This window comes from Pocillopora damicornis, chromosome 10 (assembly GCF_964200805.1).
Source record: "Pocillopora damicornis chromosome 10, jaPocDami1.2, whole genome shotgun sequence".
Taxonomy (NCBI): Eukaryota; Metazoa; Cnidaria; class Anthozoa; order Scleractinia; family Pocilloporidae; genus Pocillopora; species Pocillopora damicornis.
In genome coordinates this window covers 20,907,502-20,919,140 of record NC_142679.1, presented here as the reverse complement: position 1 = coordinate 20,919,140, position 11,639 = coordinate 20,907,502, and the positions used below count along the sequence as shown (strand labels likewise).

The 11,639-nt window shown below is 39.3% G+C and overlaps 1 pseudogene across 1 annotated transcript; it reads left to right on the top strand.

Moving 5' to 3' along the window:
• Positions 1 to 1,656: 1,656 nt before the first annotated feature.
• On the top strand, positions 1,657 to 10,926 carry LOC113666722 (uncharacterized; annotated as a pseudogene). Its single transcript, XR_016180649.1, has 7 exons — positions 1,657 to 1,698; positions 5,543 to 5,858; positions 6,138 to 6,303; positions 7,288 to 7,778; positions 8,716 to 9,746; positions 10,040 to 10,079; positions 10,711 to 10,926. The product of XR_016180649.1 is annotated as an uncharacterized LOC113666722 (transcript).
• Positions 10,927 to 11,639: the final 713 nt, after the last annotated feature.

Below are 11,639 nucleotides of genomic sequence, written 5' to 3'. Positions count from 1 at the left end.
TGTGGTTGTATCAATGATTTTTATCTCCTATGTTATGGGAGTCAAAATGCAACCCACCCTCCCCTCTACTGGTTCAAACTTTACTCCCTTGTGAAGTTCAGGTGAATGAAGAAGACGAAATTTTGATGAGACTCCTTTCCTCTTTCCCATTGAACTCTTTGTGTTCCCCATGCAAATTCAACGAATTAAACACCCACCCTGCCTCAGCGTTTCTGAAATTCTCTGTGGTCTTCATCAGCATAGACCGATGACGAGCGTCTCTTAGCCCACACGGACCAATGTCAGTATCTCAGCAACGGCGCACCTACCCCTCCCCTGGTCCATCAACAGTCAACTAATATCAAGTTAGGGTTAACCCTTTAAACCTTAACAATGACCAGCATTTAGCTTCTCCTAACAGTAATAATGCTGAATTGGTCATTAAGATCATGAGAATAAAGGACATGATCGCCAACCCAAGAAGCTTTGATTGCTAACGAAATTCTCCTTGTCAGTACCAAAGGAAACGTAGAGAGAAGAGTATGGGGAGTTTGGATACTGATGTTAGGGTGTTAAGGGTTCATATTGGGTTAAGTGAGGGGTAGGAGCAGAACTGTTCAGATACTTACATTGATCCGCCCACAGATTAATTTCTAGACGCTAGCATCAGGAGTATATTGTTATCGAAGGGTTATGGGTGACTTGCTTAAATGAAAAGAACAATCAAACGCATAGAGTTCTATGCCCCGAACGATGTTAAAAAAGAATTACAATGAACCTAAACGAGGCAAATCAGATCAGATCTTAACAACTTTTCGTTTGTATTCCACACTTTTGTCCGTGAAGTTTATTTATAGCCTTTAAATGCTTCTGCATAATTTGATAACAAACTTTAGAGACAAACGATTTGGAAAATGGTGAGAAATCACTGGAACCCACGATGCTCGTGGATTAAAGCTGAAGATTATCAGGAAGTTCAGTAGATCTAAGAATAAGCCCCAGGAAGACTACGTCAAGAAACAACCTTCTCCAGGTGCCAAATAAAGGCCATAATAACGCAATGAACACAAAAGAGTGAGATTACGCTCTGCTAAACAAACAACCAATTATTCTAATAAGAATTGCGTTCATTTGTCGTCAGTCTGTCTACCCACAGATTGCTCCTGAAAAGTTCTGCGCCATATATGTTATTAATATGCGATGGAAAGAAATAAAATGACCAAATAAAAAACACGATACCCGCCTGATAACTTGTTTTAGTGGGAAATGGAACCAGGAAGTAATGGATCATTCTCAAATCGTAACTTGTTGTAATTGGAAACTACTGAGATCTAGCCTTTAGATTATAGGTATTGTGTCTTGTTATCTGCAGAGTCATTTGGTATAAATAATAGAAATAGAAAAAGGAGGGCAAAAGGTTAGGATTTTGAAAGCAAAATACACTGGATGCTATTTTCGAAACACCCTTTTTCATATTTGAATGCCTCAATTGCGGTCTTACGTGGAGTTGACTCATTTGGACTTAATGATAGGCATCGAAAGAAGAGGGTTTTAAAAAATCCAGCTTGTATCTTAGTTCTTCCTGGCGATATTCACTGCCATTCGATCGCTCTTTAGACAGCTGAAAGTGATTGACAACTTATAACAGGATCAATTTTGGCCCTGCAACAGGGATTAATGGGTTCCTTTTCAGCAGGTGATCACGCTTCAGCCTATGAGGTAAGAGTTTCACCTCTAGTCACGTTCTATACCCAAATAGAGGTCGATTACTTTCTGATCCCTCACCATTTCCTCGTTTGGCTCTCACTGTAGGCGTTATCGATAATTTGACTTCTATTTCGGTGAAGAGTTTTAAAACCATGGCGACTGCGTATCTTCAGAACGTTTTCCATCACTGATCGACGTGGTACAGGAGGCTAATTTGACGGGGTGCTTTTTGCTCCGTCTTACAACATATGAAGCGGCCTAACAATTTAGCCAAAATAACTTGAATTTTCGGAAGTTGTACAGAATTCAACTCATCTTAGATTCCGAAAATAATTTCAAATAGTGTAGGTGGGGTTTGGAATTCGTGGAATCTACAGAAAATAGGGAGTGTTGTGGCGGCCAGCTCAAGAGGAATTGTGTTGTAGGCGCCTTTGAACAGTAGGATACTGGCGCGGTATAAATCTTTTATTATTATTATTATTATTGTGTGTGGGTTTGTAAGCAGAAAATGGAGCTACGCTACTGGTGGGAATATAGTGATGAAAAAACAAGAATAAATTAGTTGAAGGAAAAGCGATCGTTGATACCGTGGGGATTCGAGGTGCCGATTTAGAAGATTAATTTTTGTTCTAGAGGTTTTTTTATAAGTGCTGGTTACTTTGGGTTCCGACATTCTCTCCACTTTACGTAGAAAATGTCGGGACCCAAGAGATCCATTGATCACTGATCACTTTACGTGCATCTCCGCCAATGTCATTTGTAGAGGTAATCACATGATTTCAAGTGCAATTTGGAATAAATAAGCACGAGTCAATTTTTCCAAAGACTAACAAAATTGCACAGCCCGTAGGGCGAGTGCAATTTGTGATCTTTGAAAAAATTAACAAGTGCTTATTTATTCCAAACTGCACGAGAAAAATTACATGATTACGTATTAATAATATACATGGAAACATACGAGATAGTTTTAGTTAACATTATTATGCAGAAGCAAAGCGCGCGCATCAAGAGCAAAAATAATTTATTCAAACTTGTCCATTCGGTCAAAACAACCCCTTTCAAAGTCCGGCTAAACAGTTCAAGAAATTGTTCAGTCTGTGTCCGAATCATTTTCGATGGAATGGAATCGTCGTTTGCGAGGTTTAACCATATTTGTTTTTAATTTCGGCTTAGAAAGTGCAATTTGTGGTCTTTGAAAAAATGAACAAGTGCTTATTTATTCCAAACTGCACGAGAAAAATCATATGATTACGTATTAATAATATACATGGAAACATACAAGATAGTTTATCACTGTTATGCTGAAGCAAAGCCCTCGCAGCAAGTGCAAAAATAATTTATTCAAACTTGTGCATTCGGTCAAAAACAACCGCGTACGATCAAAACAGTAATATATAATGATATTTTTACATCTTTGAGGCGCAAAAAAGTTCAAAGTCCGGCTAAAAAGTTCAAGGAATTGTTAAGTCTGGGTCCGAATTACTTTCGATGGAATGGAATCGTCGTTTGCGAGGTTTAACCATGTTTGTTTTCAATTTCGGCGTAGAATCACTCGAGCAAAGTGTTAAGCTGGATCGGCTAGTAATTTTGATTTCCTTGGCAATTCCCTTCTCTAAACACCACTTTTTCCAAACCGACAACCAAGAAGCAGTGCTCTTTACAGTGTTTTCGTTGTTAGAGCTGTTTTTCAGCTGATGTACTGATGTTGCGGTGGCGGAAGAAGACTTTCATAAAACGCCGATCATTAATTCGGTCGCAAATTTTCTGCGTAGCCAAATGTTGCGACATCCAAGACTCGCATTTGATTGGCTATCTGTGAGTTCCTTTGATTATTGACCAATCAGAATGTCTGGTTTGTTACTTTCTTTGCACAAAATTAACTATCTTCTGCAACGAGTTACCTTAAAAATGCATTTATCTTAACCAACCAGAACTGAGTAACTTTTTCATGTATATATTTAACTGCATAACTTACACTTATTGCAAAAAGTTATACATCGGTGAAACAGGAAGACGACTAGGTGACCGATTCCAAGAACACCTTCGCGACGTAGAAAGAAATGACAAGGACGCATAGCGCATCCAAACCAGTCGCTAGACACTTTAATCTCCCTAATCATTCTAAACAGCATGTAGCAGTTTGCGGTCTTTCCCCACATGTTGGCAGTTCGGAAATCCGAAAAACTCTAGAATAAAAACTTATCTTCCAAATCAGCACCTTTAATACTCATGGTGTCAACGAGCGCTTTTCATCTAACTAATTTATTCTTGTTTTCTCGTCACCATGTTCCCACCAATAACGTAGCTCCATTTTCTGCATATAAACCCACACACAACCTACAATTCCTCCAATTGGTCTGTCGAAGGGCTAACGCTCGAAACGTCAGCCTTTAAACTTTTTACGGTGGCCAATTTATGTTTTCAACTTAGTTGTTAACACTAAATTACCCTGTTATACTCTCCCACTGACGCAGCACCACAGTTTCCTTAGAAACGTACTGTCTTTACTCATTCAACTTAAGAGGAATCCGTCATTGTCGCAAGGGAATTTAGTCTTTTCTAATGGAAATGTTCCAGGAGATTTCGCCTATACTGCTGAACATTTTCAGGGGAGTGCGTCGCTTGATGAAAAAAAGAAACAATTTCTTAATCAAAAAATACGAACTTTTCCTCGTGTTAACTCTTTTGCCTCATCATGCATGCCCACAAACACAGATGATAGACGGTAGACGACAGACGGAAGGCGGTAGACGGTATATGACGGGCCCTGATCCCGAAATTCAAAGTTGTCACGCCATCACGTGAATGTCACATAAATCTTTCTTTCACGGAGCAATGCGTTACGTTAATCGAACCTGTATTTTAAAAGCGGTCGTCCAATATGGTGAACAGTGTTTGCACACTGGTCAATTTACAGGGTGGGGAAAATTGTATTAAACATGCATCAAATTTATTTTCGTCCATTTTGGTTGACCCTGAGGGATGCCCTAGCCCTGATTAAGTATGTTCTTGGGGTTGGGTAAAGCCAGATAATATTGCGTTACAAAACTCAATATTTTCTTCTGTGTGCTATTTTCTTTGTTTTTAAGTGACCCTTTTCTTCAGGAGCATACAACTACAGACTCATAATTCTCCTGATCTTCCTCGGGTATCATCTGTTCCCCTCTTCAAGCATATTTTGAATCTCTGTACGTTCATATTAAGAGCGGAGCGCAGCAAATTTGTTCTTATGATGCGTAACGCTTTCCCTTTGCGAATTCTTTCTATACGCCAAGTAAAAAGTTTTGACAGGTCAGCACGACTCCTGCCAGGGGTTGAGTGCAATATGTACGATTTTCTCCGCAGTTTCCCGTGTGTAAACAAAAACAGAGCCGTGTTCGACTAGGATCTTTCAATATCTTTACTTTCCCACGATCTTTGACAATTTTTTTGTCTTCCTTCTCGTCCATGTCAGAAGTGGTTTAAGCAAGTTTTTGTGAATAAGGTGGCCCAATATGGCAAAAAATGCTCCTTTTTTTCCCATTTGTTTTTCTGTCTCGTGGAACTTGTATTAGGCGGTCACCCACGTAACGCCGTTAGAGAAAGATTTATGTGGCATTCACGCGATTGCGTGTCAATTTTAAATTTCGTAACGTAACGCCTCGCGAAAGGAGGATTTATGTGACATTCACGCGATTGCGTGACAATTTTAAATTTCTTGATTATGTTCCGTCACACAATCCATCGTCTACCGTCTACCATCTACCGTCTAACGTCATTTTGGTTGTTGGAAGGATGGATAGTTCTATACACACAGCATCCAGAGCGAAATTAATTCAAGGCCAGATAACTTCCCATCGGTTCCAAACTTTTCAAGTACTACAGAAACACAGTTTATGGTCATGCCAGCGAGGCCTCAGTTGATGATGTAACATTTAAACAATACTGGCAGGACATCCAAGATGCATTGGTGAGACTGGGAGGAGCTGGTTACCGAAGTGCTATCGATGATCTGAAAAAGGAATGCATAGACCCTGATTTCGCAGAACACTACAAAGAGCTTCTTAAACAATGGGTGATGGATGAAGTCAGTATCAAGGAAAGATTGGATAAAATGAAAGAAGAGTTGGATAAGAGATTTGATGACTTGGAAGTGAAAATTTTCGATCCTGAAAGGAGGAAGGAAACAGGAGGTAAAAGTGAATAAAGCATTATATTTACCAAATATATATTTAAAATATTAGAGTACATTCATGTTTTCAAAGCTTTTCTCAATCCGGACTGTTCTCGTTTGTTGAACGTCCGATGGCTCTCATGCATCCGTTCATCAGATCAGGACCACAATTACATGATAAAAAATTGAAAAAGCGTTCGTGTAACCTTTGAATGAAGAGGGCAAATAGAGATAGGGAGACATAAGCAAGTCACGTTAAGGGTTGTTAAACAGATTTATTTCTCATTGTTTGTTTAAGGTAATTCCACGAAAATAGAGAGAAAAGAGGACGTCAACATTCTGATACTGGGAGAGACAGGAGTCGGGAAGTCCACCTGGATCAATGGTATTGTCAACTATTTGAAGCATAGCTCTCTCCAAGCCGCCATTGATGCCCGTGAATTCACTGTTTTGATACCTTTTAGGTAAAAATATGAACCTTTTGGTAATTTAAACATTTTGTTGAATTTTTTAATAATACGATGCAGTTTCATGCTTTGAAAGACGTTAGGCCCAACGGTTAGCGAACTGAACTGCGGATCGAAAGGACCAAGTGGAGCCCTGGGTGGGTTATTGCATTCTTGGGAAAGGCACGTCACTCTTAGAGTATCTTTCTCCACCCAGGAGAATGAATTGGTGCTCGTAAAGTGATGCCATGGATTTGCATCCCATCCATATGGAGAAGCGACACTCTTGAGTCTTACCTGCTTCGGCGGTTTAGGTCACTTAATCGCACGCGTGCTGCATGGTTTTACCAGTGTATTTTCTTTACCTTCTAAACCTTTCTTCGCGATTCTTTTCCAAAGACATACTTATAATTGTAGAGACGAGGGCTATTTAGGAGAGAACTTGTCTCAATTGTTTATCAAAACTTTCAAACTATTGTTGCGGCACTACTTTTCTTGGCGTTTTCCACCCGCTTTCTCTCTCTTGCTCCTCCTGTGACTATTGTGATTCACTGAAGTACGTTATCTCATTTGTGTAGTCTATTGGAGACCTGTGTTAGATTTCTTTCAAATTGAGGAGGTTGCTCATTCAACGAACATTTATCGACATGGCGTTTCCTCCACTCTCGGATATCTAGCGAGGAGCTCGTTACTGAAAATCCCTGGGGGACGACGGCACCAAAAACTGTTTAACAGCTATTCATGTCCACGTTTTTTATCGATATGTTGAGTTTTTGAAATTCAAAGAATTGAAATATTTGAGAAGTAAGACAAATAGAGTTGCTTTTGAGTTTGTACTACACAATTCTGGCGGGTAAAGTTTAGGGATTTAAGACACAGTCAAGCTAGTTCCCGTCAGGAAAATCCAAACCTCTGTCATTAAGACGGCCTGTAGAGATACATCGTTATACATTAAATCAAAATATACATTATTTTGACAGTGAAATGGTCTATTTATTCCAGGTTTGCCTATACGGATGAGGAAGGGAAGGGACGGAAGTTTGCTTTGGTTCTGATGCAAATGAAATTTTCGCCACCGGTCGGTCTGCTACCCAGTCCCCTCGGGAGTATATGTTTGAGACAGACATTGCCAAGTTCCACCTTATCGACACTCCAGGCATTGGGGATTGTCGAGGAACTGACAAGGACAAAGAACACTTTGAAAAAATTATGGCCTTTCTCAGCATCTACGACAAGATCCATGCCGTGGTGGTGCTTCTCAAGCCAAACAATGCCAGGTTGACTGTGGCCTTCAGATTTTGTGTTTTGGAGCTGCTTAGGCACCTTCACAAGTCGCTGCAATCCAACATTATATTTGCCTTTACTAACTCCAGGGGAACGTTTTGTCAGCCAGGAGACACCCTGCCAGTTCTCAAGGAACTCCTGGAGAAGAACAACCTTAAAATCGACGTTTCGCCTTCCAACTATTTTTGTTTCGACAACGAAGCTTTCAGGTATTTATCTTTCCAAGGTCTAAAGTTTATTCCAGAGAACACAGATTTTTTTTAAATTTATCTACGTATTTCTTATTCCTTTTTCTTACACCAGACCCTAAATAAGCTTAGACTGCGGAGGATTTCAAGTTAAACAATTTTAATAAAAACCTTAAAGTTGAGCAGTAATGTGTTATTTTTTTTTTAATGAAATAAATTTCAGGTCTCCGCGTATTATAAGCTTATTTTTGCGATATGTGTTTAAACCTTGGTTAAGAAGTATATCGATTGTAAGAAATATCATTGAAAATAGGGTATTTAATTCATCGCGCTTCAATGGCCTTTGAAATAAGGAAAGTTACAGAATTGAGTACATGTGAAACTTTAAAGAAAAAAGAGGTTTTTTAACGGTTGCGTTTGCTTCGCTTGGTCACGTAATGATCAACATTGCTTTTGCCGTAAATTATTTCCGTTAAAACTCCGAGATTTATTTGAATTATTGCAAATAGTTCAATAACACTACAGTTGAAAACAAACTGTGAGTTCAGAAGCCCATTTAGTTACTTTTAAAGTTCCTTTTTTACTTTGCACTGCATCCATAGTACATCACTTTTAACATCTTCGACCGTCGGAAGTTGTTCACCTTTTCTCCTTTGAACTCTCTAAAATTTCTCATTCTCCTGTAGATAATAAATATTTAACAACTAATTACCGGGATGGAAGAGGCTAGTACAAAGAAATGACTTAAACTCATTTATTACTGTAATGATTACAATATTTTAGGGCACAAATCCTGCGCGTGTCGCTCAGATGTGAGTAGCAAAGAATGGCCGGAATTTGAGTAGCCAATCAGGGCGCGCCTTCAATGGTATCTACTGTTTTACTCAATACTAAATAGATATATCTATTGATATATTATTTCATATTTATGCATGTTAATATGCTTTGTCATCGACAGATTTCTTGCCTGCCACAGGAAGGGAATTAAATTTACACCGAAAAATGTTGGCATCTACAAAGAGAGTTGGGACTTGTCGTGCGAAACTACGACCAAGCTCTTTGATAAAGTGATGGAGATGAAGCCACATGAGACGAAGGAGACTTTGAGCCTGAACAATGCTAGGGAATACACATTGGCCCTAGCAAAACCCATGGCGGAAACTGTCGAACTCATTAATATCAACTTGAAGACGATTAAAGCGGAAAAAGAGAAGTGCAAAGCCTGCGAGAGCGACTTGAACAGTTTTTAAGCTCAGTTAAAATTCAGAGGGTTTGATCTTAAATTTGTGAAGCTAGAATACCCCATGACTGTCTGTGCTGGTCAAGGATGTAAGACGTATGTGAATGTTGGTGAAGATCGTGTGAGGCATGCTGTCTATAATCAGATCTGCCATGATCATTGCTACCTTTCAGGAGTGCCCTATGAGACTATCAACAACGAGAAGCTTCGTGATTGTAAGGCAATGAAAAATGATCTTTGCAGTAAATGTTCTCACAGCTACAAAGTCCACATGCATATCACCTACAAAACTACTCTCGTGCAAAATGAATTCTTATCTCAGAAAACACAGGAGATTATTTTGCAGAAAAAGGGTATAAAGTCCCAGATTGAGGAATTCATTTGTCAGTTGAAAATGCAAATTGATGAATTAATGAAAGAAAAGGAATATATCTATGAAAGCGCATGCTTTTTCGGCATCTTTCTCATAAATAACGCCATGATCCCTTATAATGATGCCTTTGGCGAGTACATCGACATGCTAATCAAAGATGAGGAAGCTAAGGAGAAGGAGATCAGAGACCTCGAGAAGATCGGACAGTTGGTGAAGGAAAAACAGGCCTATGAGGAGAAGAAAAAACTTCTCATCGAAATGATGGCATCGTGCCCTGAGGGAGAGTGTGGAAATCTGCACATAGAGAAAATCTACGCTAGAAAAGAAAAGCTCTGTTCTTTGAAGTACAATGGAAAGATGCTGAAAGAGGCTCTAGGTATGATACTCCTTGCGTAGAATAACAAATCATTACATTTATGAAGTTTTCAAACACCGGCGGAAAAGGGAAAAATCAATTACGATTTGTTCACTCTTCATCAGGGAAAAGGAAATTTTAGTCATCTCTGAAAAAAGAGAAGGGAGAACCCAAAATAGAAATTCACCTCTCTCGAGTTCGAAAGAAACAGCTTAGATCCTCTATAAATGCTACACTTAGAAGTTTTATTTATGATAAGAAGTAACAAATGAAACATATACATTAGTGAAAAGTGCTTATTTTGTCTGTTTTAGATGGCGTCATGTCTGCAACACAAAATATGTACAAAGAAAGGTAGGGCAAAATAATATCACTTCTTTTTCGCATGTTGCATCGGGAGACCACCATGTTTATTGATGAAATAGACAGACAAATAAGCAGAGAAGTCGTCATATACAGACATCGTCAAACATTCAGATAGACGTAGAAAGATTTTAACGATTTGCGACACGTGGAAAATATAGGCGCCACGAAAATTTACATCCTCGAAAGACCCAAGACCTCCCTGCGCCACCCGTTCACACCACAACTCATCACTCATCGCATGAGACGGGGGGGGGGAAGGGAAGGGGATGGACGAATGGGGGGATCATATGGTTCTCAGGGGGGAATGGAGAGGGGATCAGTCGTCACTAACAGAGTATATATGGGAGACTATAGAAAACTGAATGCCAATTTACTGCAAGAGAGGGGGGTGTGGGTCCTAAAAATGTTAAATAGGCTTGGGGGGTGGGTAACAAGTGAGTTTTTTTGTGACACAACCCTCCAGAGGATAATGATCAGTGCCTGATATCAGATTATTGTGTGCGCACAAAATTTAATATATTGGCATTGTTTTAAAGCGGGTAGTCGTCTCAGGACTGCTATTTAGTGGGCCCTCCTCGTAATCCTAATGTGTAAACCAGATCTCTCTGTTATTATTTAGAGTCAGCTGCTTGCAAATCAATGGAAATGACCGTCTCTGGAGCAGCTTCCTCAACAAAGGGAACCCTTTCTGGTGAACTCCGTCAGCGGCAACCTCAGCATCTCCCTCAGTTGGGAGGGAAAGATTAACGAACGTTTGCATAGTCAATGATTTGTGCTCGTGAGAAGATATTTTATAAACAACATAATTTTCTGTGCCTCTGGTGGGTGGCTGACTTGGTATGTCTTCGACAATTGCGCACTATAGTTTCTACATTTGCTGTTTGTTATATTTACATTGCTGGCTTTTTAAAGGTCGATTAATCATAAAAAAGGAAATAAGCGTATCCTATGTCTCCTAATATCAAAAATACCAGGTAGAAATCTCTTTCCATGTTGCTTTTTTAAATTTAGCAATACTTGCTTTGAAGCAAGACTTCGCGACCAAAGCAATCAAGTAGAAAACGCGATATTTTTTTTCTTGAAGAAAACTGTAATGGAATATTTCGAGTGCGATCAAATCTATTGATAGGGAAGTAAGAGATTTTTCGTAATGGGGAAAGTGTGATGACCGTTAGACAGTCTATTGTAGTTTAGGGTTAATCGAAAGGCCTTGGTTCCGTCTTTTAACTCTCAACAGAACAATCAAGTAGCTTGTTTGATATCCTGCTCTCACGGGACGTAATCGTTTTAGTTTAGTTCAGTTGTTTTTAATTTCGTGCCTTCGTATTATTGAGAAAACAAAGATCAAAAAGAGGCCAGTGTAGGATTATTATGTTAGTGAAGAACCTCTTTCTTTAGTTTTCGATCAAATATCGATGTTTTAGTTTCTGGAATATTTACCTCTTCAACTGACAGCACCGTGACGCCTTCGTGAAAATGATTTTAGAAATAAGCCTTTGCTCAGTAGTTTTGTTGAAAGCAAGGTTTTTGGCTTGCAGGCAATCAGTT